This window comes from Pristiophorus japonicus, chromosome 6, assembly GCF_044704955.1.
Source record: "Pristiophorus japonicus isolate sPriJap1 chromosome 6, sPriJap1.hap1, whole genome shotgun sequence".
Lineage (NCBI taxonomy): Eukaryota > Metazoa > Chordata > Chondrichthyes > Pristiophoridae > Pristiophorus > Pristiophorus japonicus.
In genome coordinates, this window is record NC_091982.1 from 69,491,691 (window position 1) to 69,519,236 (window position 27,546).

Sequence of the window (27,546 nt, forward strand, 5' to 3'; positions counted from 1 at the left end):
GTCAAATCTCCCCATAATCTCCTCTGCTCCAAGGAGAACAACCCCAGCTTCTCCAGCCTAACTGTGTAGCTAAAATCCCTCATCCCTGGAACCATTCTGGTAAATCTCCTCTACATCCTCTCAAGGACCTTCACAACCTTCCTAAAGTATGGTGACCAGAACTGGACGCAGTACTCTAGTTGTGGCCTAACCCGAGCTTTATAAAGGTTCAGCATAACTTCCCTGCTTTTGTACTCAACACCTCCTATTTATGAAGCCCAGGATCCCATATGCTTTGCTAAGTACTCTCTCAATATGTTCTGCACCTTCAAAGATCTAAGCACATCAACCCCAGGTCCCTCTGTCTTTGCACTCTTTAGAACTGTGCCATTGCCTCTCCCCTTCCCTTCTGCCAAAATGCATCACCTCACACTTCTCTGTATTAAATTCCATCTGCCACTTGTCTGCCAGCCTATCTATGAACTATTGCAGTCGATTGGTATCATCCTCACTGTTTGCCACACCTCCAAGTTTGGTATCTTTGGCAAATTTTGAAATTTTACTCTGTATTCCAATATCCGTCATTTTTATTTATATATAAGGTCGATGAAGGGAATGCAGTGGATGTTGTCTATATGGATTTTAAGAAAGCGTTTGACAAAGTATCACATAAAAGGCTGGTTAACAAAATTGAGGTTCATGGAATAGGAGAATCAGTGTCAGCTTGGATAAGAAATTGGCTTAAGGACAGAAAACAGCGCATGGTGGTAAATGGTTGTGTTTCAGACGGCAGGACGTCGGACTGTGGTGTTCCCCAAGGGTCCGGTGCTCTAAGCTAGGGTTGTTCTCCTTGGAGCAGAGAAGGTTATGGGGAGGTTTGATAGGTGTTCAAAATTACGATTGAGTAAATAAGGAGGAACTGTTCCCAGGGGCAGGAGCGTCGATAACCAGAGGACACAGATTGAAGTGATTGGCAAAAGAACCAGAGGGTAGATGAGAATATTTCTTTTACGCAGCGAGTTGTTGTGATCGGGAATGCGCTGACAGAAAGGGCGGTGGGAGCAGATTCAGTAATTTTCAAACGAGAATTGGATAAGTACTTGAAGGGGAAATATTTTCCGGGCTGTGGGGAAAGAGCGGGGAGTGGGACTAGCTGGATCACTCTCTCTCAGAGCCGGCACAGGCTCTATGGGCCCAATGACCTCCTCTTGTGCGGAGAGATTTTTTGATTCTAACTGATTGAAGAACTGCTTATTGAAAGTAGTTATTGTCAAATGATTGCCTGAAGCAGATTTGGAACTTAGTGTGTGGATCATAATCTGGTACCTGCAGCTCCCAGTATTTCCACTTTGCATTGTCTGAATACATAAGAGAAATATTTTCAAACAAAGTGAATATTTTTTGAATCAGGAGGTTTAGTTGCAGCCGACTCTGTCTGGGCAACATCAGCTCCTGGCTAGGCTTCTGTGTTTACGCTGATTGTCCTCTGGTTGGTTATACTTCCTTTCATCTTTCTTTGTGGCACTGTGCATGTATTCAGTCCATAACAAACAGAATCATGTCATCAAAATTCAGCAAAATAGCATAACAACAGCATGCACCCAGTCGGGAATGTAAGCTGGGTGGTTTTGACATTTTGCAATATGTCTGTAGGCTGTGTGCTCATTTAATGTGCCTGTTCTAAATTTGTGTTCTGAGCAATGTTACTGCTGGGAAATGGAAAAGTAAAAAAAAAATCTACATGCATTCACCCAGTGTTCGCATCAAGCTGTGTATAGCACAGACCAGATCCCGATCAGAGCTTGCTGTATTTCACCGGAGCAATCTTCCTGCCACATCAGAGCAACGTCTCATTGCATTTCCATTCCGGTATCCGCTCCCTTTATCGTCTCCCTAAGGGTGCCTTTACACTACAGGTGTAGCATCCGTGCAGAGCCGTTTTACTTCACATCAACTCTTTGTAGCCTGAGTCCATAATTTAGACCCTGTCCTGACTCCGGGGTGAGAGTCTGTGGTGGAGAGTCTCGCTCTGCTTCACGCTTTTATGGGTCTCAACATCCGACTACACTGCGCAAGCCTTCGGCCGCCTGAGGAAGAGAGTGTTCGAAGATCAGGCCCTCAAATCTGTCACCAAGCTCATGGTCTACAGGGCTGTAGTGATACCCATCTTCCTGTATGGCTCAGCGACGTGGACTATATACAGTAGACACCTCAAATCGTTGGAGAAATACTACCAACGATGTCTCCGCAAAATCCTGCAAATTTCCTAGGAGGATAGACGCACCAACGTTAGTGTTCTCGATCAGACCAACATCCCCAGAATTGAAGCACTGACCGCACTCGATCAGCTCCGCTGGGCAGGCCACATTGTTCGCATGCCTGACACAAGACTCCCAAAGCAAGCGCTCTACTCAGAACTCCTACACGGCAAGCGAGCCTCCAGGTGGGCAGAGGAAACGCTTCAAGGGCACCCTCAAAATCTCCTTGATAAAGTGCAACATCCCCACCGACACCTGGGAGTCCCTGGCCAAAGACCGCCCTAAGTGGAGGAAGTGCATAGAAACATAGAAAATAGGTGCAGAAGTAGGCCATTCGGCCCTTCGAGCCTGCATTACCATTCAATAAGATCATGGCTGATCATTCACCTCAGTACCTCTTTCCTGCTTTCTCTCCGTACCCCTTGATCCCTTTAGCCGTAAGGACCATATCTAACTCCCTCTTGAATATATCCAATGAACTGGCATCAACAACTCTCTGCGGCAGGAAATTCCACAGGTTAACAACTCTTGAGTGAAGAAGTTTCTCCTCATCTCAGTCCTAAATGGCTTGCCTCTTATCCTTAGACTGTGTCCCCTGGTTCTGAACTTCCCCAACATCAGGAACATTCTTCCTGTATCTAACCTGTCCAGTCCTGTCAGAATTTTATATGTTTCTATGAGATCCCCTTTCATCCTTCTAAACTCCAGTGAATACAGGCCCAGTCGATCCAGTCTCTCCTCATATGTCAGTCATGCCATCCCGGAATCAGTCTGGTGAACCTTCGCTGCACTCCCTCAATAGCAAAAACGTCCTTCCTCAGATCAGGAGACCAAAACTGAACACACTATTCCAAATGTGGCCTCACTAAGGCCCTGTACAACTGCAGTAAGACCGCCCTACTCTTATACTCAAATCCCCTAGCTATGAAGGCCAACATACCATGTGCCGCCTTCACCGCCTGCTGTACCTGCATGCCAGCTTTCAGTGACTGATGAACCATGACACCCAGGTCTCGTTGCACCTCCCCTTTTCCTAATCTGCCACCATTCAGATAATCGGCCTTCGTGTTTTTGCCACCAAAGTGAATAACCTCACATTTATCCACATTATACTGCATCTGACATTCTGAAAAGGACCCGTTTATCCTGACTTTCTGCTTCCTGTCTGCCAACCAGTTCTCTATCCACATCAGTACATTACCCCCAATACGATGTGCTTTAATTTTGCACACTAATCTCTTGTGTAGGACCTTGTCAAAAGCCTTTTGAAAGTCCAAATACACCACATCCACTGGTTCTCCCTTGTCCACTCTACCAGTTACATCCTCAAAAAATTCTAGAAGATTTGTCAAGCATGATTTCCCTTTCATAAATCCATGCTGACTTGGACCGATCCTGTCACTGCTTTCCAAATGCGCGTGCTATTTCATCTTTAATAATTGATTCCAACATTTTCCCCACTACTGATGTCAGGCTAACCGATCTATAATTACTCGTTTTCTCTCTCCCTCCTTTTTTAAACAGTGGTTTTACATTAGTTATCCTCCAGTCCATAGGAACTGATCCAGAGTTGATGGACTGTTGGAAAATTATCACCAATGCATCCAGGAGGGCGCAGAGCACCTCGAGTCTCGTCGCTGAGAGCATGCAGAAAACAGGCGCGTGCGGCAAACAAGACTCCCCACCCACCCTTTCCTTCAACCACAGCCTGTCCCACCTGTGACAGAGACTGTAATTCTCGTATTGGACTGTTCAGTCACCTGAGAACTCACTTTGAGTGGAAGCAAGTCTTCCTCGATTTCAAGTGACTGCCTATGATGATTATGGCACTATGCAAGCTTAGCGTTAGTGTAAAACTGAAACAATAGCACTAAACCTGTGGAAATGATCATAAATGTCCAGATTAATCCCCCCAAACGCCCCCTCTGCTGAGGGACGAACAAAATCAGTAATGCCCTGTGTGGTTCCAGTGTACCAAGTTTCACTAGTCTGTGGTCCATTGGGTGAAGAGACTGACTGGGTTTATAATATAGGACTAATGCTGGCTCTCAGTGCAAGAGCAGGGATCAGCAGACATATTTTGAGGTGCTGTCTGAGGTGGTTAAGGTGCGTGGGCCACGGAGCATCACAGAAATGCGAGTTAGTAAGAGAGGAGGAATCTGTGGCATAAACTTTCAGCATCTCTAATTATCTCTGGGCGTGTGGCAACAAGAATTTGCATTGTGATAGTCACAGTTAGAGTGGTGAGAGGAGGAAACGGCAGGATTGGATTGTAGGCTTGAAGTTCAGGAAAGAAGCAAAGAACTGGAATGAGAATATCATCGGAGAATTACAAATGCATAAGATGGTTTTACCAACTCCCGTGTGCACAGGAATGAGAGCAAATGTAGAAACAGTTTAACTGTTTGCCTTTCCAGGTGCCAGTTGTGTACAGGAATATGTGCACTTGAGATTGTTATGCAGCAGAGGGTATAATAATATAATTACTAATGCAGTGCCATCACATTACTCATTGCACCTGCTTCTAATAAGTTAATTGCAAAACAAAACACACACAAGCTACCAAGTTGCTGAGAGGGAAGCCTGGGTAGTCTGTCAGTAGAGGAATAACGAACAAATGGAGGGTGACCGGCATCTGTCTGAATCAGAGGGCCAACTCTGGCATTGAGTGTACTGCACCGTACGCAAACTCCCCTTGTAACAGCTGGAGCAGTTGCAAACAAAGTACACAGCACCACACTCATTCCATCATGTCTCTGCATCTGCCCCTTCGGCATCACAACACTGTAGGCCTCTCTCGGCCTCAATTTATCCTTGCACCATGCTTACTCATTCTCCTGCCTAAAGGGACACCGCATCCCTCAGCTTGGCACAGCTCCCAGTGCCAGCAACTAGTAGCAGTGTGCTTCCCCTGGTCTTTTGCAGATTAGTACGTTCCAATGTTCCCTCGGCCCTCCGTGCTCTTCTGAACAGGAATGTTCCATTCATGTTGGTGGCTACCTCCCTTACCAGCCATTCAAAACGACCTCCATAAAATGAGCACTGTTAACTTGACATTGTGTTGAAATGTCTTTTGAGACTATATATCTTTCAAGAACAGTGATAATGCCAATGCTTCACCGGAACACCTGTATGTGCTTCACTTTTTCAGTAATCTCCATGTTTAGAAAAGCAGAGGGAGAATTTTTCGTTTCCCCTCCCAAAAAGCTGCCACTAATTGATTAGAAATGAGGAGTGGCACAGTGATGAGGATTCACTATACCTGTGAATGCCAGGTTGTTGGAGTAATAAATAACTCAAAGATATTATTGGATTATAGTTTATAAGAAGGTCATAGCTGCTGGCTGAATCTGTAGGTCTGGATTACTAGCAGTGGTTTAGAGTGGGGAAGTATTCGGTTCAAGTTTCTGCACAGTTGCACACTCTACCTCCTCAGGTGAATGGTCTATCTCCAGGTCCCATGTCACTTTAGTAGGCTACACCTCCTTTCCATTCATCCCTGGTTCAGGTTGGAGTGCTTGCTATCTGTGATGGGCTGTGCCTCTGGTTGATGGGCTGAGTGGCCTCCTGTGCTGTATCATTCTATGATTTGGGTAGTTCTACTTTCATTCGAATGCACAAAGAGCGAATCCTGGTGCGTGGCCACAGATATTGAACATTTAGGGTCTGGTGCGATTAGTTCAGTGAACGTCTACAAAATATTCTGTTTGTTAACCTCATAGCTACCTTGGTTTCTTGGGTTAAATATTCAGATTTTACCGAGAAATCTCTCGCAATTCTCCAAATTATGCTGTACCTAAGAATAAGTCAGTTAGTGTCTCGATACGCGTTTTTTTTGTTACAACAGTTTTACTTGTCCTTTGGTAAGTGTGTTTATCGGCATAATTCTGCCCCATTGAAGCTAAAAATCAGTGGGAAAATAGGGAATAGAAATACAGTTTATTCCTGATACCTGTCACTTATACTAAAAATATAATTATCCAATCATTTGAATTAAGCAACATAAATAGTGGCAATGAAGTGGTCATAAACATTTTGATTGTCAAATAATTTGAATTAAGTAACTTTGAATTAAGAGAAGCTGACTAGAAATTGTCGTAACAGCACGTGAAACGTGTCTTGCATTCCCTTGAGTTTAGAAGTTTGAGGGATGATCCGATCGAGGTGTTTAAAAGGTTAAAAGGATTTGATAGGGTGGATCGAGAGAAACTATTCCCTCTGGTGGGAGGAGCCCAGAACAAGGGGCATCACCTTAAAATTAGAGCCAGGCCATTCAGGGCGATGTCAGGAAGCACTTCTTCATTCAAAGGGCAGTGGAATCTGGAACACTCCCCACAAAAGCCGTGGATGGTTTGGTGGGAGGCTCAATTGGAGCTTTCAAGACTGAGAGTGATAGTTTTTTTGGGGGTAAGGGTATCGCGGGATATGGAGTTCAGATCAGCCATGTTGAATGGTGAATCAGGCCTGTTCCGATGTTTTAAAGCTGCTCCATGCAGTGGGTGATGCAGTTTTGTACCCGTGCCTCAGGGAGTTTACAAGCGACCAGCCAGTTTTGACAGGTGCTGAAATAGAGTCTAAGCAGCAAATCGTCTGCTGAGCCAACAAATGCTGAGCAGTTCAGGATGGGCTTAAAGGGGAGAATTTATTTTCAAAATGGTGGTAGCTGTAGATATATCTCTGACCACTTGTTGTCCAGTCCAGATTGAAAGTGTACGAAGCTGCTGTTGTCTATACAGGCCATGTTTGGTTTGTTAGAGAACAATGGATGGATGCTGGAAATCTGCAATTAAAACAAAGTGCTGAAACACTCAGCGGGTCGGGCAGCATCTGTGGAGAGAGAAACAGTTAAAGTTTCAGGTCCATGACCCTTCTTCATAACCGGGAAAAGTTAGAGATGTCACGGGTTTAAGTAAATACAGAGATAGGGAAAGGGGGTAGGGGAGAAAGGACCAAAAAGGGAAGGTCTGTGATGGATGGAAGGCAGGAGATTAAATGACAAAAGGGGCGATGGTGCGAGGCGAAAGGGGATGGTAATAGGACAAGAAAAGCTGGGGGGTCTGGAGGAGATGTAAATGGGAATTTTTTTTAAACTTTCCAAACCATAGCTTTATTTGTTGTGTAGGTACACCGACAGTTTATGCAGTGCAGTAGGAAGCCATTGTGGCGCGTCTGGGCTTCGGGGTGGTCCCTTCACTGAATCCATTCCTGAATCTGCGATACACCACCTTCAGGTGCCTCATGCGACCTGTACCAGTTGTGTTTCTCCTTTTGGCCTTCGCACTCCAGTTATACTTCCTCTTTCTCTTGGCAGGGTAGGCACATTTACCACAGGTCGATTTCTGCAGATGAAATGCTTTAGCTCCACACCGCCAGCAGAGTGTGGGTCTTGTTCCGCCTCTTACAAATGACGATGTTCCCTTCGTCATTTTGACTGCGCGCTCCAGAGATTGTAAATGGGAATAGCACAATCATGAGCAGCAGCTGCTGTCAAATTAGTGGATGCAAATCTGCATAACTTGGGTTGCAAGTAAAAACCCGTATTGTTGTCAACCAGTGGCTAATCTTTGGTTGTGTGCTCAACCTTGTGCAATAAAATGGGTGGGGAAAATCTAGTTTTGTTTCCCTGGACAGTATGTTTCTTGTTCATTTGTTTGTAGGTTCGCTTTGATTTAGATTGTGTTATTCGACTGAAAATTTATATTGCAAAGTGAAACACTTCACCATATACATACATGAGCAAAAGAGATCATCTACGGTCTTTATCGGTGATGAAGTGCATCACTATAAAGCCAAGATTACAATTACTGATGCATAGCTGTCACCAGAATTAATTCATTCAGGAATATCTGGCCCAACAAGGCATAGCCAGCAGCACACGTACTTTAACACTGATGTATTATGTCCCATCTGTGACAGGGACTGTGGTTCTCGTATTGGACTGTACAACCAGCTAAGAACTCATGTTAAGAATGGAAGCAAGTCTTCCTCGATTTCCGAGGGACTGCCTATGATTATGCAATTACATCTCCTGTTCTGACTGGCCTCCTGCTGCCAAGTGCTAGGCAGGTAATACAGGATTGTCGCCCCCTCAGTCCATCTTGCTTTCCAACCGATATTCACTTATGAGCACCAGTGAGGGTGATGGTGCCTCTGGGGAGTGCAGCCAGAGACAAGTCCAAGGCACCATGGGTGGCTCATCTGCACAGGGCGGGAGAGACAAAGAATAAAAGAGCTTTAGTGGTAGCGGATTCAGTAGTTAGAGGAACAGACAGGCGTTTCTGCGGCCGTAGACGTGACTCCAGGATGGTATGGTGCCTCCCTGGTGTCTGGATCAGCGATGTCACAGAGCAGAAACAGGGCATCATGGGGGGAGGGTAAACAGCTAGAGGTCGTGGTCCATATCGGGACCAATGACATAGGTAGAAAGAGGGATGAGGTCCTGCAGGCAGAATTTTAGGGAGCGAGGAAGAAAATTAAAGGGTAGGACCTCAAAGGCAGTAATCTCCGGTTTATTATGTGCTAATGAGTATAAGAATAGAAGGATAGAGAAAATGAACGCGTGACTGGAGAGTTGGTGCAGGAGGGAGGGCTTTAAATTCCTGAGGCAGATGGAGAAGGCATATGGAATACTTGCTTTTATTAGCCAAGACATAGAATACAAGAGCAGGGAGGTTATGCTTGAACTGTATAAAACACTAGTTAGGCCACAGCTAGAGTACTGCGTACAGTTCTGGTCACCGCATTACAGGAGGATGTGATTGCACTGGAGAGGGTACAGAAGAGATTTATGACACTGTTGCCTGGACTGGAGAATTGTAACTGAGGAAAGATTGGATAGGCTGGGGTTGTTTTCTTTGGAACAGAGGAGGCTGAGGGGAGACTTCATTGAGGTGTATAAAATTGTGAGGGGCCTGGATAGAGTGAATAGGAAGGACCTATTTCCCTTGGCAGAGGTGTCAACAACCAGGGGGCATAGATTTAACGTAATTCGTAGGAGGTTTAGAGGGGATTAGGGGAAATGTATCCACCCAGAGGGTGGTGGGGGTCTGGAACTCACTGCCTGAAAGGGTGGTAGAGGCAGAAACCCTCACCACATTTAAAAAGTACTTGGATGTGCACTTGAAGCGCCGTAACTTACAGGGCTACGGACCGAGAGCTGGAAAATGGGATTAGTTGGGATAGCTGTTTGTCGGCCGATGTGGACACGATGGGCCAAATGGCTGCCTCCCGTGCTGTAAATTTCTGTGATTCTATGATTATCATTTTTGGACGTGGGTCTGAACCTGGGCCAGAGTGATATGGAGGTTGCCTTTGCCTGTAAGGGCGCTACATAAAACCAATGTTTAGTCTCAATGTACTCCCCAGCTTATACAGGACTTCAGAACAAAGCTGCCCATAATTTGGCCTAGGTCTCACTTGGAGAGGAGTAATGAGGATGGCTGATGTGAACATGGACATGGGCGCATGTTACGTGTGAGGCAGTTCAGAGACTGATCACGAAGCCGAGTCCTGAGTTATGAGGAGAGTTGGGGAAACCTGGGCTTTTCAGCTTTGAAACATAGCAGCTAAAAGGAATAACAGATCGTGAACAGTACAGAAAGGTAGATCTGAGACACTACTTCAGACCAAACTAATAAAATGCCCTTTTACTTCCCCTTTCCCACCACCAGGACCCAAGCACTCCCTCCAGGTGAAACAGCGATTTACTACTTGTACTTTCAACTTAGTGTACTGTATTCGCTGCTCAGGATGCGGTCTCCACTACATTGGGGAGACCAAGTGTAGATTGGGTGACCACTTTGTGGAACATCTCCATTCAGTCCGTAAGTGTGACCCTGAGCTTCCGGTCGCCTGTCACTTTTTAATTCCCTGCTCCACTCCCACTCTGACCTCTCTGTTCTCGGCCTCTTACACTGTTCCACAAAGCTCGAGGAACAGCACCTCATCTTTCGTTTAGGCACTTTACAGCCTTCTGGGCTCAACATCGAGTTCAACAATTTCAGGCCCTGACCTCTAATCTTTTCGGATAGCAACTGTTGGTAATTATTCTGCTATTGCCATTCACACCTCCTCTGGGCCCATCTTTTGTCTCTTTACTTGTCTCCTTTTGCCTCGCACCATCATCCCTTTGTCATTTAATCTCTCCTGTCTTCCACCCATCACAGACCTTCCCTTTTCTACTTTCCTCCCCTCCCCCCTCCCCCTTTCCCTGCCCCTGAACTTGCTTAAAACCTATTGCATCTCTAACTTTTTCCAGTTCTGACAAAGGGTCATGGACCTAAAACGTTAATTCTGTTTCTCTCTCCACAGAGGCTGCCTGACCGGAGCATTTTCAGTTTTCATTTCAGATTTCCAGTATCCACAGTATTTAGCTTTTTTAGTAAAAGGCAAGTTTGGGATTGATGTTGGAAACTAATCGCACACATGGAGTGAGATCTTGGGTAGGCTGGTGAAGGCAAAAAAACATGCAATCATTCAAAAAAAGCTCGGTTGGTTTCTGTGATGGAAGGACTATAGGGTATTTGTGAATTGCTGAGCTGAGATGAACATCAATGGCCTCCCTCATCCGTATCTATCTTGATGAATTAATCACTAGTTGCTGAAAGTGGAGTGCTCTTCCGTTCTGTACCAATGACACCTGGAACCTTGATGCACATAAAACTGACCACAAACCAGTGATGTAAAATGATGTGAGAATTGCAATTAATTTACAGACTGGAAGCTGTAATCATGTTATTGCAGATACAGTATTATTCCTTTCATTCTTTCCCTCCCCTCCCCTTTCCTGCAGCTGATGTGTTGCCTTGTGAAAAGGAGAGTCAGTACTCGCTGACTCTGAAGAGTCTTTTCATACAGAAGGATTTTGTGTTGGATTTGTTAACAACTCCTTCCAGGAGTTGAGTTAATCTTTTGGCAGTGAGATGTTATTTTGAAAGCTGAGCCTGTGCTGTGTCGCCTGTCCAAACTACTGCACATCTATTGAGTAAAACCTGCCATCTCTCCCCTCAATAAGAAATGTCAGTAATGGATTCCGATGCTTCATTCATACTGGTGCTTATGGTCTCTATTCCTGATTGTGCTGCATTACAAAAGACAGTAGAGATTCTGTGTACACAAATACAAGGACACCGAGCATCCAGTCAATGAGGTGGCCTCTATACGGAGTGCCTTCTATCAAGTATGCATGCAGAGATCTGAGCATAGATTTCAATTTTCATTAATGAAGTTGGTTTGAAATAGCCAAGTGAAGGAGCTTTGTTCTAAGGTCGAATTACTTTTCAAAAAGTGCCATTTCTGAGATGGTAGTTTTCTGCTTGCAAACGATACAACTGTCTAGGTATAAACAATGCTTGCTACTCGGTTTGCTTGTCATCGAAAGATTAGTGTATAAAAAGCAGAATAAGGTACATACTTAACACTTGTTTGAGCGCCTTGTTTCTTGGCCTGTATTTGTTTTCTAAAGGATACATCAGCAATTCTGGAGAAACATTTAGTCTTTTTATAAAGAGGGCAAGCCAGAGAGTTTGTACTTCAGAAACTGGCTCAAGAGATTGGAAAGTAGTGTTGCACCCTCTAACTTTCCCCAAGATGCATAGTCCTGTTGCAAACTCATTGCTATAGACGTCTATGATTTCCTGATCTTTTCAAATGAGTTTTATAAGCCCCAAGTTTCCACATGATTTGCTCCTGATTTTTAGGAGCAACTGGTGTAGAACGGAGTATCTTAGAAATCGGAATTCTCCACATTTAGTTTGCTCCAGTTCTAGTCAGTTAGAACAGTTTCACTTTGGAACAGAATTTTTTATTCAAAAGGGGGCGTGTCCGGCCACTTACGCCTGATTTCAAAGTTTCGTGAGTGAAAACTTATTCTAAACTAACTTAGAATGGAGTAAGTGAAGATTTTTGTACGCTCGAAATAACCTTGTCTACACTTTAGAAAATCAGGCGTAGGTTACAAATCAGGCGTAGGGAATGGTGGGGGGGGGGGGTGTTTAAAGGGAAGTTTACAAACATTAAACACTTCAGTTTTACAAATAAAGAGCCATCATCAATAATAAATGATAAATACATCAATAAATCAACCAATAAATCAATCAAAAAAAATTAATAAGAAATAATTTTTTTTTTAAATCAATAAATAAAACATTTTCTACTTACCGACTGCAGCACCGGGAGCCCTCCGACTGTGTGTCTCTGTCAGTGTCTCTATCTCTCTGTCTGTGTGTCTCTCATTCTCTGTCTGTCAGTGTCTGTGTTTCTGACGGGGGGTAGAGGGGGAGGGATGGGGGAGGAAGGGGGGAGGGATGAGGGAGGGGAGGGGGGGGGAAGGAGATTGGGGGGGGAAAGGAAGGAGATTGGGGGGAAAGGAAGGAGATTGGGGGGGGGGGGGAAGGAAGGAGAAGGGGGAGGGAGGCTGAACGGGCCGGGCCCGAGACTTCGGGCAGGGCCCGTCCCCAGCACCAGATTTACAGGTAGGTGGCGTTGGGTCGGGTTGGGGGGGGGTGGTTGGGAGGTCGGTTCGGGTCGGGGGGAGGGAGGGAGAGGGAGAGGAAGAGGGAGAGGGAGGTCAGGTCGGATCCAGTCTGGAGGCGGGGGGGGGAAAGCGGGTGTCGGATCCGGTCCGGGGGGTGGGGGGAGGGGAGGGGAGGGAGAGGGAGAGGGAGAGGAAGAGGAAGGGGGAGGGGGAGGAGCGGGTGTCGGGTCCGGGCGGGAAGCGGGAGTCGAGTCGGGTCGGGAGGAAGCAGGAGCTGGCCGTGGGAGGAGCCTTATTCACGCAGCCCCAATGAGGCCATTCGGCCAGGGCTAGGGGCTGCGTGCTTCGGGCCCCTCCCACACAGTTTCTGGTGCCTGGAGCTACTGCACTTGCGTGCCCACTGTAGCGCGCATGTGCAGAGGTCCCGGCACTGTTTTCAGCACAGGGACCTGGCTCCGCCCCCTACAGCTCCTGCTGCGCTGCGCCAAGGGCCAGAGGACCTGCAGGGAGGTGGAGAATACGGAGGGTTTTTTTAGGCGCACTTTGTGGCATGAAAAACGGGCGTCCAGGTCGGGACTGCGCCGTTCTAGGCGCGGCTCGAAACTTGGGCCCATAGTTTCCAACTGCTCAAAGTAGACCACAATCAATCTGGCATCGGCCATTTGTTGGAGTCGATTATTAAGGAAGCAGTAGCGGGACATTTGGAAAAGCATAATGTAATCGAGCAGAGTCAGCATGGTTTTATGAAAGGGAAATCATGTTTGACAAATTTGCTGGAGTTCTTTGAGGATGTAACGAGCAGGGTAGATAAGGGTGAACCGGTGGATGTGGTGTATTTGGATTTCCAGAAGGCATTCAATAAGGTGCCGTATAAAAATGTACTACACAAGATAAAAGTTCACGGGGTTGGGGGTAATATATTAGCATGGATAGTGTAAGGGGTGGTTTTCAGGTGGTCAGCTTTCCCTTCTGACCTTATATGAGCGGTTCTGAATCGCTCCCACACCCTTGGTTCTAGACACTGGAATTATGAAGGGACTGTGACAGACTTGGACAGACAATCGGTTTCAAGGTAGGAAGCAGGTATGGCTTTATTGTGTTTAAAAAGAAGTAAAAGGCACACCTTTAATAACACACACAGACCAATACACACTGAGGGGTACAACACATTGAATAAAATGTCAAATTACAGCCTGTGGGGAAAAAGAATACAGCTTAAACTCTAAATGGGGTAAAGAGGAGAATGCAGATACATTTACACAAGTTATCCCAGCCTCCCCTCTCCCAATTCCCCTAACTAACTAAGTTATAGCTCTGAGGGTTCAGGGACTATGCTCACCAATCCCTTTAGACAGTTGCCGGTGAATCACGGTTTCGGGGTTCGCTGCACTTGGCCTTCTAGGCGAGCCGTACCCCGGACGGGGGAGAGGACTTCAGACTGCGTAGTCTTCGGTGGGGGTGCGTCCGTTGATGCGCTAAGTTGCGTTTTGGATGTTTGGGGTAAGTACCCACTTTCTTTGGTTAGGAATAGTTTTAGCTAGTCCCTTTTGGTAATTTCTCACCCGTTGGTCGTTCAGAAGTAGATTGTAGAGTGGAAATAAAGGTCGATTCTTTGGTTTTTGCTGAGTTGGTTTTGGTTGGTCGTTGTGGTAGCCCGGGTTTGTCACTTTGGTTGCTGAAAACCTTCCATTTCGTGGGCCTCGTGCTCGGTCGGTCCTTGACGATTTCTTGTAGTTTCCTTCACGACTCCATTTCTTCACTCCCCAGCTCCGGCTGCTTGTGTCTTTCTGTGTTCGAGTCTGTGCTCTGCTAGAGTCTGTTCTGCTAGGTTTTCTGCTTCTCTCCTGTGTACTGCTAGTTTCTGTGTTCTGCTAGTCTTTCCTTGTAAAACTGGGGGATAGATATATCCCAAAAAAAGCTCTGTTATCTCCCATCAAATCTCTTGGGCTCTGTTTAAACTGTCTGTCCATTGATTTTCAAATGTCTCCTTTGTCAGCAGTAACTCGATTAGGGTGTGAGAATGTGCTATCACTGGTTTTGCATTGTTTTAGGATTGTCCAGTTTTTCTGACCATGATTTCCATTGTGCTTGATTGGGTAATTCGATTATCTCTTAGGGGGTGAATAGTTCCCCCAGACAGTCTGGGATCCTTAATACACAAATTTGGCCCCACCTCCTGTATTTGGTAACTCTTTTTCGCAGCCAAAATGTTGTAGAATCTTAAAATTGATATACTCCTTCCCATAGATGTTTAGGGGATCTCAAGCTTCTGTAATTTAGGTCCATTTTGAATTCCCTTATGAGTCCAAACACTGGGGGGGGGGTCTCCATGAATGCATCCCCTGTTATCCACCGCAGGCTTCGTCTGCCCCTTTAAACTCATTTTAAAAGCCCAGAAAGGGATTTTTCTCCTCTGTAGGGGAAAGGTACCTGGAATCTTTGCAAGATATTGGTAAATTCTACATTCCCCCCTGTGATACCATATCACTTATGGTATCATTCTTCGAGGTGAGCAAAGTTCCTGACTCCCAAGAGATAACCTTCCCCGTAAATTAGCTAAACTAATACCCAAAATGCATTACACTTATGCAACATCACCATAGATGAACACTTTTCCCTTTACAGGTACAAACTTTTTACATTTATACCCTCCCAGCTTGGAGGGGGTTCAATCACTACAATTTCATTTCAGTTACATTATATTCACCAGCATATAGGCAACGTACAACCACATTACAGAAGGGAAAAAAAACTAGATTAAAATTAAACATCAATTGGTCTCCTGAGGTTTGTCCATCACCCGGTAATAGAAACATAGAAAATAGGTGCAGGAGCAGGCCATTCAGCCCTTCTAGCCTGCACCGCCATTCAATGAGTTCATGGCTGAACATGAAACTTCAGTACCCCCTTCCTGCTTTCTCGCCATAACCCTTGATCCCCCGAGTAGTAAGGACTTCATCTAACTCCCTTTTGAGTATATTTAGTGAATTGGCCTCAACTACTTTCTGTGGTAGAGAATTCCACAGGTTCACCACTCTCTGGATGAAGAAGTTTCTCCTCATCTCGGTCCTAAATGGCTTACCCCTTATCCTCAGACTGTGACCCCTGGTTCTGGACTTCCCCAACATTGGGAACATTCTTCCTGCATCTAACCTGTCTAAACCCGTCAGAATTTTAAACGTTTCCATGAGGACCCCTCTCATTCTTCTGAACTCCAGTGAATACAAGCCCAGTTGATCCAGTCTTTCTTGATAGGTCAGTCCCGCCATCCTGGGAATCAGTCTGGTGAATCTTCGCTGCACTCCCTCAATAGCAAGAATGTCCTTCCTCAAGTTAGGAGACCAAAACTGTACACAATACTCCAGGTGTGGCCTCACCAAGGCCCTGTACAACTGTAGCAACACCTCCCTGCCCCTGTATTCAAATCCCCTCGCTATGAAGGCCAACATGCCATTTGCTTTCTTAACCGCCTGCTGTACCTGCATGCTAACCTTCAATGACTGATGTACCATGACACCCAGGTCTCGTTGCACCTTCCCTTTTCCTAATCTGTCACCATTCAGATAATAGTCTGTCTCTCTGTTTTTACCACCAAAGTGGATAACCTCACATTTATCCACATTATACTTCATCTGCCATGCATTTGCCCACTCACCTAACCTATCCAAGTCACTCTGCAGCCTCATAGCATCCTCCTCGCAGCTCACACTGCCACCCAACTTAGTGTCATCCGCAAATTTGGAGATACTGCATTTAATCCCCTCGTCTAAATCATTAATGTACAATGTAAACAGCTGGGGCCCCAGCACAGAACCTTGCGGCACCCCACTAGTCACTGCCTGCCATTCTGAAAAGTACCCGTTTACTCCTACTCTTTGCTTCCTGTCTGACAACCAGTTCTCAATCCACGTCAGCACACTACCCCCAATCCCATGTGCTTTAACTTTGCACATTAATCTCTTGTGTGGGACCTTGTCGAAAGCCTTCTGAAAGTCCAAATATACCACATCAACTGGTTCTCCTTTGTCCACTTTACTGGAAACATCCTCAAAGAATTCCAGAAGATTTGTCAAGCATGATTTCCCTTTCACAAATCCATGCTGACTTGGACCTATCAAGTCACCATTTTCCAGATGCACTGCTATGACATCCTTAATAATTGATTCCATCATTTTACCCACTACTGAGGTCAGGCTGACCGGTCTATAATTCCCTGTTTTCTCTCTCCCTTTTTTAAAAAGTGGGGTTACATTGGCTACCCTCCACTCCATAGGAACTGATCCAGAGTCAATGGAATGTTGGAAAATGACTGTCAATGCATCCGCTATTTCCAAGGCCACCTCCTTAAGTACTCTGGGATGCAGTCCATCAGGCCCTGGGGATTTATCGGCCTTCAATCCCATCAATTTTCCCAACACAATTTCCCGACTAATAAAGATTTCCCTCAGTTCCCCCTCCTTACTAGACCCTCTGACCCCTTTTATATCCTGAAGGTTGTTTGTATCCTCCTTAGTGAATACCGAACCAAAGTACTTGTTCAATTGGTCTGCCATTTCTTTGTTCCCCGTTATGACTTCCCCTGATTCTGACTGCAGGGGACCTACGTTTGTCTTTACTAACCTTTTTCTCTTTACATACCTATAGAAACTTTTGCAATCCGCCTTAATGTTCCCTGCAAGCTTCTTCGCGTACTCCATTTTCCCTGCCCTAATCAAACCCTTTGTCCTCCTCTGCTGAGTTCTAAATTTCTCCCAGTCCCCAGGTTCGCTGCTATTTCTGGCCAATTTGTATGCCACTTCCTTGGCTTTAATACTATCCCTGATTTCCCTTGATAGCCACGGTTGAGCCACCTTCCCTTTTTTATTTTTATGGATCCTGCCCTTGAGAACTGCTCTCAGGCTGGCTGACACACAAGACAAACTCAAAATAATCACCTAAACATTACTGCAACATTACCCTCAATTCTAAACTGAACCTTAAAATATAAAATGGTGCAGTGCTGCCTTAAACTAAAATTAGAGCTATGTACAGCCGCCACCCATCTCCGGGTGGCCTGGTTAGTCCCTGTCAGGCCCATGCCTTGTGCGGCCAGATAGCCGCTTGGATGCTAGGGTTTCCCTTTCATAAAACCATGCTGACTTGGACCAATCCTATCACTGCTCTCCAAATGCGCTGCTATTTCATCCTTAATGATTGATTCCAACATTTTCCCCACCACTGATGTTAGTTACCCGTTTTCTCTCTCCCTCCTTTTTTAAAAAGTGGTGTTATATTAGCAACCCTCCAGTCCATAGGAACTGATCCCACTCGATAGACTGTTGGAAAATTATCACCAATGCATCCACTATTTCTAGGGCCACTTCCTTAAGTACTCTGGGATGTAGACTATAAGCCCCTGGGGATTTATCGGCCTTCAATCCCCACAATTTCCCGCCTAATAAGGATATCCTTCAGTTCCTCCTTCTCACTAGACCCTCGGTCCCCTAGTACTTCCGGAAGGTTATTTGTGTCTTCCTTTGTGAAGACAGAACCAAAGTACATGCTCAATTGGTCTGCCATTTCTTTGTTCCCCATTATAAATTCACCCGAATCCGACTGCAAGGGACCTACGTTTGTCTTAACGAAACTTTTTCTCTTCACATATCTATAGAAGCTTTTGCAGTTAGTTTTTGTGTTTCCGGCAAGCTTCCTCTCATACTCTATTTTCCCCCTCTTAATTAAACCCTTTGTCCTCCTCTGCTAAATTCTAAATTTCTCCCAGTCCTCCGGTTTGCTGCTCTTTCTAGCTAATTTGTATGCCTCTTCCTTGTAATTAATACTATCCTTAATTTCCTTTGTTAGCCACCGTTGAACCACCTTCCCTGTTTTATTTTTACTCCAGACAGGGATGTACAATTGCTGAAGTTCGTCCATATGATCTTTAAATGTTTGCCATTGCTTATCCACCGTCAACCCTTTAAGTATCATTTGCCAGTCTAATCTAGCCAATTCGAGCCTCATACCATCAAAGATCCCTTTCCTTAAGTTCAGGATGCTAGTTTCTGAATTAACTGCGTCACTCTCCATCTTAATAAGGAATTCTCCCATATTATGGTCACTCTTCCCCCAAGGGGCCTCGCACAACAAGATTGCTAATTAGTCACTTCTCATTACACATCGCCCAGTCTAGGATGGCCAGCTCTCTAGTTGGTTCCTCGACGTATTGGTCTAAAAATCCATCCCTGATACACTGCAGGAAATCCTCCTCCACCGCATTGCTACCAGTTTGGTTAGCCCAATCATTATGTAGATTAAAGTCGCCCATGATTACTGCTGTACCTTTATTGCACACATCCCTTATTTCTTGTTTGATGCTGTCCCCAACCTCACGACTACTATTTGGTGGCCTGTACACAACTCCCATTAGCGTTTTCTGCCCTTTGGTATTCCGTAGCTCCACCCATACTGATTCCACATCATCCAAGCTAATGTCCTTCCTTACAATTGCATTAATTTCCTCTTTAACCAGCAGTGCCACCCCACCTCCTTTTCCTTTCTGTCTGTCCTTCCTAAATGCTGAATATCCTTGTATATTGAGTTCCCAGCCTTGGTCACCCTGGAGCCATGTCTCCGTGATGCCAATCACATCGTATCCGTTAACTGCTACCTGCGCAGTTAATTCATCCACCTTATTCCGAATACTCCTCGCATTGAGGCACAGAGCCTTCAGGCTTGTCTTTTTAACACTTTAGGATTTTACTGTAAATTGGTCCTTTTTGTTTTTGCCTTGGGTTTCTCTGCCCTCCACTTTTACTATTCTTCTTTCTAGCTTTTGCTTCTGTCTCCATTTTATTTCCCTCTGTCTCCCTGCATAGGTTCCCATCCCCCTGCCATATTAGTTTAACTGCTCCCAAACAGCACTAGCAAACACTCCCCCTAGGGCTTGGTTCCGGTCCTGCCCATGGTTTCCGCTCCCTTAATGGTCCTTCCAATTTAAAATGTGCATCCTGGTGTTTAAATCCCTTCATGGCCTCGTCCCTCCCCATCTCCAACTTCCTCCAGCCCTACAACAAACAATAGTTTGTAGATCATTTGCTTGTTGAACTTGGAGTGAAATGTGCACCCGATTAACGGAGGGAGGAGACACACAGCCTCTAGAGATACAGCGATCTGTGTTACAGACGACCAGGGAAACTGGAAGAGAGGAAGTAAAAATAAAGACTGGTACAAGAAAATGGGAAGAATTGAAGAAAAGTAGGAAATGGAGAAATGAAACATGGTGCAGTGCACTACTTGTGAAGAATATTCAGCAGCTATCTGTGAATGTAAGGCAGTAAAGAATTGTCAGTGAGCTTTGTTCTTGCAGTTTGCTGTCACCTGAAGCCCAAGATTGGATTGCAGTTCTATTATTCATCGATAGCAATCCAGTTTTAGCCTGTAAGTCAAAGGGATAGAGATTGTGGGGGAGGGGGATGTTGTAGGGCTGGAGGAAGTTGGAGATGGGGAGGGACGAGGCCATGAAGGGATTTAAACACCAGGATGCACATTTTAAATTGGAGGGGCCATTGAAGGAGTGGAAACCATTGTAGGAGATGGGTGAGCAGGACTTGGTGTGGGATAGGATAGAGGCAGCAAGATTTTGGATGAACTGAAGTTTCGAGGGTGGAGGATTGAAGGCCAGCCAGGAGCGCATTGGAATAGTTGTGTGTGGAGGTGGTAATACATGAGAGCTTAAACAGCTGTCTACTAATAGTTCAACATTGTTTGTTTCAAAAATGGAATTATCTAATAATTTGTATTAAGCAACAAACACAGAAAAGTGGGAATTTAGTGCTTAAATTTTGAATTGTGATAACCTGAATTAAGTGATTTTGAACTGGAGTAGACTGCAGCTAGAATTCACTTACCCCATTGGTATAATTTCAAACACTGCTGCATTCCATGAGATTGGAGGTTGGACAAAGGGAACTAAATAATGGTGCACTCGCACCTTTGGGTCAGAAGGTTGAAGGTTCAAATCCTACTCCAGCAACTTGTGCACAAAAATCTAGGCTGGCCCTCCAGTGCAGTACTGAGGAAGCGCTGCACTGTCGGAGATGCCGTCTTTCGCACGAGACGTTAAACCGAGGCCCCGTCTGCTCTAAGGTGCATGTAAAGATCCCATGGCACTATTGTATAGAAAAGCAGGGAAGTTATCACTGGTATCCTGGCCAATATTTATCCTTCAACCAACATCACTTTTTAAAAAAAAAACAGATTACCTGGTCATTATAACATTGCTGTTTGTGGGAGCTTGCTGTGCGCAAATTGGCTGCCGCGTTTCACACGTTACAACAGTGAGTGTACTTTTTTATTTTAAAGTAATTCTGGCTGTAAATGTTTACGACATCCTGAGGTCATGAAATATGCTATCGAAATGTAAATCTTTTAAAATGTCTCCATTATGTGTAGAAGAGCAGTAGCAGTTTTAATCTTTATTTCACCTGGCCTGGAGGTTTGGTAGAAAGCAAATTGCACATGAGAATGTTGTCTTGCCTTGAATGGGAACTATTGCATTTAGCCGGATGTAACAGATTAATTTTATTTTAATTAATAGTAATCTTCCATGACTGCTCACAGATGAAAAATGCCAGGGCCTCGCCCCACAGGCGCTGGGAATGTATAAGTTTATGTCTGTCTCTCTGTCAGCTCCAGAGCTTCTCTCCGGTTCGCTGCTTTTGCCTGCTCCCTTGTTAGGCTAACTCTCATCGCAGTTATGTTGAGGTTGGGTGTGGAGGAAGTATTCAGTAGAGTGTGCCAGATGCAGGTCAGTGTTGGAACCACTATTGTTCTAATCTACATCAATGGTTTGGAGTCAAATGTCATGCAAATTTGCAGATAATACCAGTGGAACCAGAAGTCAGCAGCTCAAAATTGCAGAATAAGTTGGACAAAGTAAGAGGGTACAACATTGGCAGATGAAATTTAACACAGACTAATGTACTGTGCATTGCAAGGAAAACCAGGCAACACTTATCCTTCAGGAATGGTGTTGAATTAGCTATGGGTGATGTGGAAAAAGACCCTGGAGACTTGCTGGACTTGAGCTCATTATGTCCAAACAATGCAGAGCAGCAGTCTGCCAATAGAATGTTGACCCGTATAGCCAGGTCAGAGGAATTCAGGTCCGAGGAAGTCGTGATGCAACTACCAGGCTCTGGTCAGTCCCACCTTGAGCACTGTGTCCAGTTCTGGTCAGTCCCACCTTGAGGGCTGTGGGGAAAGGGCAGGACAGTGGGACTAGTTGAGATGCTGTTGCAAAGAACCGGCACGGGCTTGATGGGCCGAATAGCCGCCTTCTGTGCTGTAACCATTCCATGATTCTACGGTGCAATATTCAGAACTGTACACAGTACTCCAGATGTGGTCTAACCAGGGTTTTGTATAGCTGTGGCTAGGGGAGCTGTGCTGTGGTTGTGAGAGGGAGAGGATCAGAGTAAATGCATGGGTAATTGGACAGATGCAGTCAGGGCCGTTAAGCGCAGCAGAAGGGAATTTTCGGCTGAGGGAGCAGGAGCTGTGGTGTGGATAGTAATAGTCAGAGCAGATTGGACATTGGAAGATACTGTGTTCCTCTCACGCTGTCCTCTGATCCCATTCCCCACTGTGTACTTTACAGACCTATAGTCATTACTCAGCCACAATATCCTTTAGTGAATTTAATTAGAAATCCAGCAATTCTCAGAATTGGGAGAAAATGCGAATGGGTAATACTTAGGGAACACACTTCGAGATTACTTCCTGTCTCCTCTAAAAAATAGTCACACAAATGTTTCAGCATTTCCTCCTGATAAGGCTCTGTGAAATGCTTTGAAAAGGATCTGGTCTTGCATCCTTCACACACACCTCCAACAAATTGATTGAAGGGTTGCAGGAGCTGCTAGCTTGGGGGAGAGGAAACTTTGTAAAGAGTGTGACCAGAGGTGATCCAACAGAACTGGGCAACATTAAACATGGGCCGATAGTATGTGGACGGTCGAGGAGGCGAGAGCTTGGAGCAGCGCGAGTCTGGGGTCGGTGAGAGGCATACCGGTGCAGCTGCAGTGGGGACAGAAGGCAAAAAAGTAAAAGAAATCGAAAGGTGACGTCACAGCCAAGCGGGTAAGTGATTGGCTGGTGATTGATGAGTAGTTTTTCTTTTCTATTTCAGTAAGTAACATTTAGCATTGTTGTTGCCAAATTAAGTTAATCTAGGGGTTAAGTCATGGCAGGACAGCTTGGACACGTGTTATGCTCCTCCTGTACTATGTGGGAAATCAGCGACGCTTCTGGTGTCCCTGAAGACTACGTGTGCGGGAAGTGTGTCCGCCTCCAGCTCCTGACGGACCACATTGCGGCACTGGAGCTGAGGGTGGATTCACTCTGGAGCATCCACGATGCTGAGAATGACGTGAATAGCACGTTTAGCGAGTTGGTCTTACCGCAGGTAAAGGGTACACAGCCAGATAGGGAATGGAAGACCAACAGGAAGAGCAGTGCAAGGAAGGTAGTGCAGGCGTCCCCTGCGGTCATCCCCCTGAAAAACACATACACCGCTTTGGGTACTGTTGAGGGGGATGACTCATCAGGGGAGAGCAGCAGCAGCCAGGTTCATGGCACCGTGGCGGGCCCTGCTGCACAGGAGGGCAGGAAAAAGAGTGGGAGAGCAATAGTGATAGGGGATTCGATTGTAAGGGGAATAGATAGGCGTTTCTGCGGCCGCAACAGAGACTCCAGGATGGTATTTTGCCTCCCTGGTGCAAGGGTCAAGGATGTCTCTGAGCGGGTGCAGGACATTCTGAAAAGGGAGGGTGAACAGCCAGTTGTCATGGTGCATATAGGTACCAACGATATAGGTAAAAAACGGGATGAGGTCCTACGAGACGAATTTAAGGAGCTAGGAGCTAAATTAAAAAGTAGGACCTCAAAAGTAGTAATCTCAGGATTGCTACCAGTGCCACGTGCTAGTCAGAGTAGGAATCGCAGGATAGCTCAGATGAATACGTGGCTTGAGCAGTGATGCAGCAGGGAGGGATTCAAATTCCTGGGGCATTGGAACCGGTTCTGGGGGAGGTGGGACCAGTACAAACCGGACGGTCTGCACCTGGGCAGGACTGGATCCAATGTCCGAGGGAGGAGTGTTTGCTAGTGCTGTTGGGGAGGAGTTAAACTAATATGGCAAGGGGATGGGAACCAATGAATGGAGACAGAAGCAAAAGACAGAAAGGAGATGAGTAAAAGTGGAGGGCAGAGAAACCCAAGGCAAAAAGCAAAAAAGGGCCACTGTACAGCAAAATTCTAAAGGGTCAAAGTGTAATAAAAAGGCATGCCTGAAAGCTCGGTGCCTCAATGCAAGGAGTATTCGGAACCCAGGAGAGGGCTCTGAGCTAGTTAGAGTGGGCGAGAGCTCAGATGAACAGGACCCCAAGAAAGAATGCAAAAGGCAGGAGGCAACAGAGTAGAGTAGCACTGGGGTAAGGGTAAACCACAAGGTGATAGGAAGGGACAATATGTATGAATATAAGGGGGCTGCAGGAGGGGTCAAAACTAAAAATCATGGTTTAAAAACTAGTATTAAAACATTCCACCTAAACGCACGCAGCATTCGAAATAAAGTAAATTAGTTGACGGCACAAATCATTACAAATGGGTATGATTTGGTGGCTATTACAGAAACATGGTTGCAGAGTGGCCAAGACTGGGAATTAAACATACAGGGGTATCTGATAATTCGGAAGGATAGACAAGAAGGGAAAGGAGGTGGGGTAGCTCTGGTAATAAAGGATGATATCAGGGCGGTTGTGAGAGACGATATTGGCTCTAATGGACAAAATGTTGAATCATTGTGGGTGGAGATTAGAGATAATAAGGGGAAAAAGTCACTGGTGGGCGTAGTTTATAGGCCCCCAAATAATAACTTCACGGTGGGGCGGACAATAATCAAGGGAATAATGGAGGCATGTGAAAAAGGAACGGCAGCAATCATGGGGGATTTTAACCTACATATCGATTGGTCAAATCAAATCACATGGGGTAGCCTGGAGGAGGAATTCATAGAATGCATACGGGATTGTTTCTTCAAACAGTATGTTACAGAACCTACAAGGGAGCAAGCTATTTTAGATCTGGTCCTGTGTAATGAGTCAGGAATAATAAACGATCTCCTAGTAAAAGATCCTCTCTGAATGACTGATCACAGTATGGTTGAATTTATAATACAGATTGAGGGTGAGGAAGTAGTGTCTCAAACGAGCATACTATGCTTAAACAAAGGGGACTACAGTGGGATGAGGACAGAGTTGGCTAAAGTAGACTGGGAACACAGACTAAACGGTGGCACAATTGAGGAACAGTGGAGGACTTTTAAGGAGCTCTTTCATAGTGCTCAACAAAAATATATTCCAGTGAAAAAGAAGGGCGGTAAGAGAAGGGATAACCAGCCGTGGATAACCAAGGAAATAAAGGAGAGTATCAAATTAAAAACCAATGCGTATAAGGTGGCCAAGGTTAGTGGGAAACTAGAAGATTGAGAAAATTTTAAATGACAGCAAAGAATGACTAAGAAAGCAATAAAGAAAGGAAAGATAGATTACGAAAATAAACTTGCACAAAACATAAAAACAGATAGTAAAAGCTTTTACCGATATATAAAACGGAAAAGAGTGACTAAAGTAAATGTTGATCCCTTAGAAGATGAGAAGGGGGATTTAATAATGGGAAATGTGGAAATGGCTGAGGCCTTAAACAATTATTTTGCTTCGGTCTTCACAGTGGAAGACACAAAAACCATGCCAAAAATTGCTGGTCACGGGAATGTGGGAAGGGAGGACCTTGAGACAATCGCTATCACTAGGGGGGTAGTGCTGGACAGGCTAATGGGACTCAAGGTAGACAAGTCCCCTGATCCTGATGAAATGCATCCCAGGGTATTAAAAGAGATGGCAGAAGTTATAGCAGATGCATTTGTTATAATCTACCAAAATTCTCTGGACTCTGGGTGGTACCAGCGGATTGGAAAGCAGCTAATGTAATGCCTCTGTTTAAAAAAGGGGGTAGACAAAAGGCAGATAACTATAGGCCAGTTAGTTTAACATCTGTTGAGGGGAAAATGTTTGAAGCTATCATTAAGGAAGAAATAGCAGGACATCTAGATAGGAATAGTGCAATCAAGCAGACACAACATGGATTCATGAAGGGGAAATCATGTTTAACTAATTTACTGGAATCCTTTGAGGATATAACGAGCATGGTGGATAGAGGTGTACCGATGGATGTGGTGTATTTAGATTTCCCAAAGGCATTCGATAAGGTGCCACACAAAAGGTTACTGCAGAAGATAAAGGTACGCGGAGTCAGAGGAAATGTATTAGCATGCATCGAGAATTGGCTGGCTGACAGAAAGCAGAGTCGGGATAAATGGGTCCTTTTCGGGTTGGAAATCAGTGGTTAGTGGTGTGCCACAGGGATCTGCTGGGACCACAACTGTTTACAATATACATAGATGACCTGGAAGAGGGGACAGAGTGTAGTGTAACAAAATTTGCAGATGACACAAAGATTAGTGGGAAAGCGGGTTGTGTAGAGGACACAGAGGCTGCAAAGAGATTTAGATAGGTTAAGCGAATGGGCTAAGGTTTGGCAGATGGAATACAATGTCGGAAAATGTGAGGTCATCCACCTTGGGGGAAAAAAACAGTAAAAGGGAATATTATTTGAATGGGGAGAAATTACAACATGCTGCGGTGCAGACATGAATCCCAAAAAGTTAGTTTGCAGGTGCAGTAGGTAATCAGGAAGGCGAATGGAATGTTGGCCTTCATTGCGAGAGAGATGGAGTACAAAAGCAGGGAGGTCCTGCTGCAACTGTACAGCGTATTGGTGAGGCCGCGCCTGGAATACTGCGTGCAGTTTTGGTCACCTTACTTAAGGAAGGATATACTAGCTTTGGAGGGGATACAGAGACGATTCACTAGGCTGATTCCGGAGATGAGGGGGTTAACTTAAGATGATAGATGATAGATTGAGTAGACTGGGTCTTTACTCGTTGGAGTTCAGAAGGATGAGGGGTGATCTTATAGAAACATTTAAAATAATGAAAGGGATAGACAAGATAGAGGCAGAGAGGTTGTTTCCACTGGTCGGGGAGACTAGAACTAGGGGGCACAGCCTCAAAATACGGCGGAGCCAATTTAAAACCGAGTTGAGAAGGAATTTCTTCTCCCAGAGGGTTGTGAATCTGTGGAATTCTCTGCCCAAGGAAGCAGTTGAGGAATGTATTCAAATCACAGATAGATAGATTTTTAATCAATAAGGGAATTAAGGGTTATGGGGAGCAGGCGGGTAAGTGGAGCTGAGTCCACGGCCAGATTAGCCATGATCTTTTTGAATGGCGGAGCAGGCTCGAGGGGCTAGATGGCCTAATCCTGTTCCTAATTCTTATGTTCTTATGGACAGCTATGGACACCTTAAAAGGCATTAATGTTGAAAAGGGTTCAGCGAAGAGTGATCGGAGATTTTTTGAGTACTTGATTTATTCATTTTCTAAATGGTGAGATACTAGGAACTGTGGGGAGCAGAGAGGTTTACAGGAGTCACTCGCAGCTAGTGGGCAGGTACAAAAAATAGTGAAAAAGGCTAGTTGAATGTTGGCCTTTATCTCGACGGCTGGAATACAAAGGGCAGGAAGTGATGTTCCGGCTGTACAGAGCCGTGGTCAGACCCCGTGTGCTGGGCCCCGCCCCTCGGAGAATATATCGGCCTCGGAGGGGGGCAGTGCAGATTCACCAGAATGATACCCAGGGCTGAAAGACCGGGCTTATATTCCCTTGACTATTGAAG

The 27,546-nt window shown here is 45.3% G+C and overlaps 1 protein-coding gene and 1 pseudogene across 10 annotated transcripts in view; one reads left to right on the forward strand and one right to left on the reverse strand.

The window, feature by feature from the left end:
* The window catches only part of map7d3 (MAP7 domain containing 3), a 131,149-nt gene that overhangs the window by 13,331 nt on the left and 90,272 nt on the right, over positions 1-27,546 (forward strand). The window lies entirely within an intron of this gene.
* Positions 7,317-7,663, reverse strand: LOC139265156 (large ribosomal subunit protein eL37 pseudogene; annotated as a pseudogene).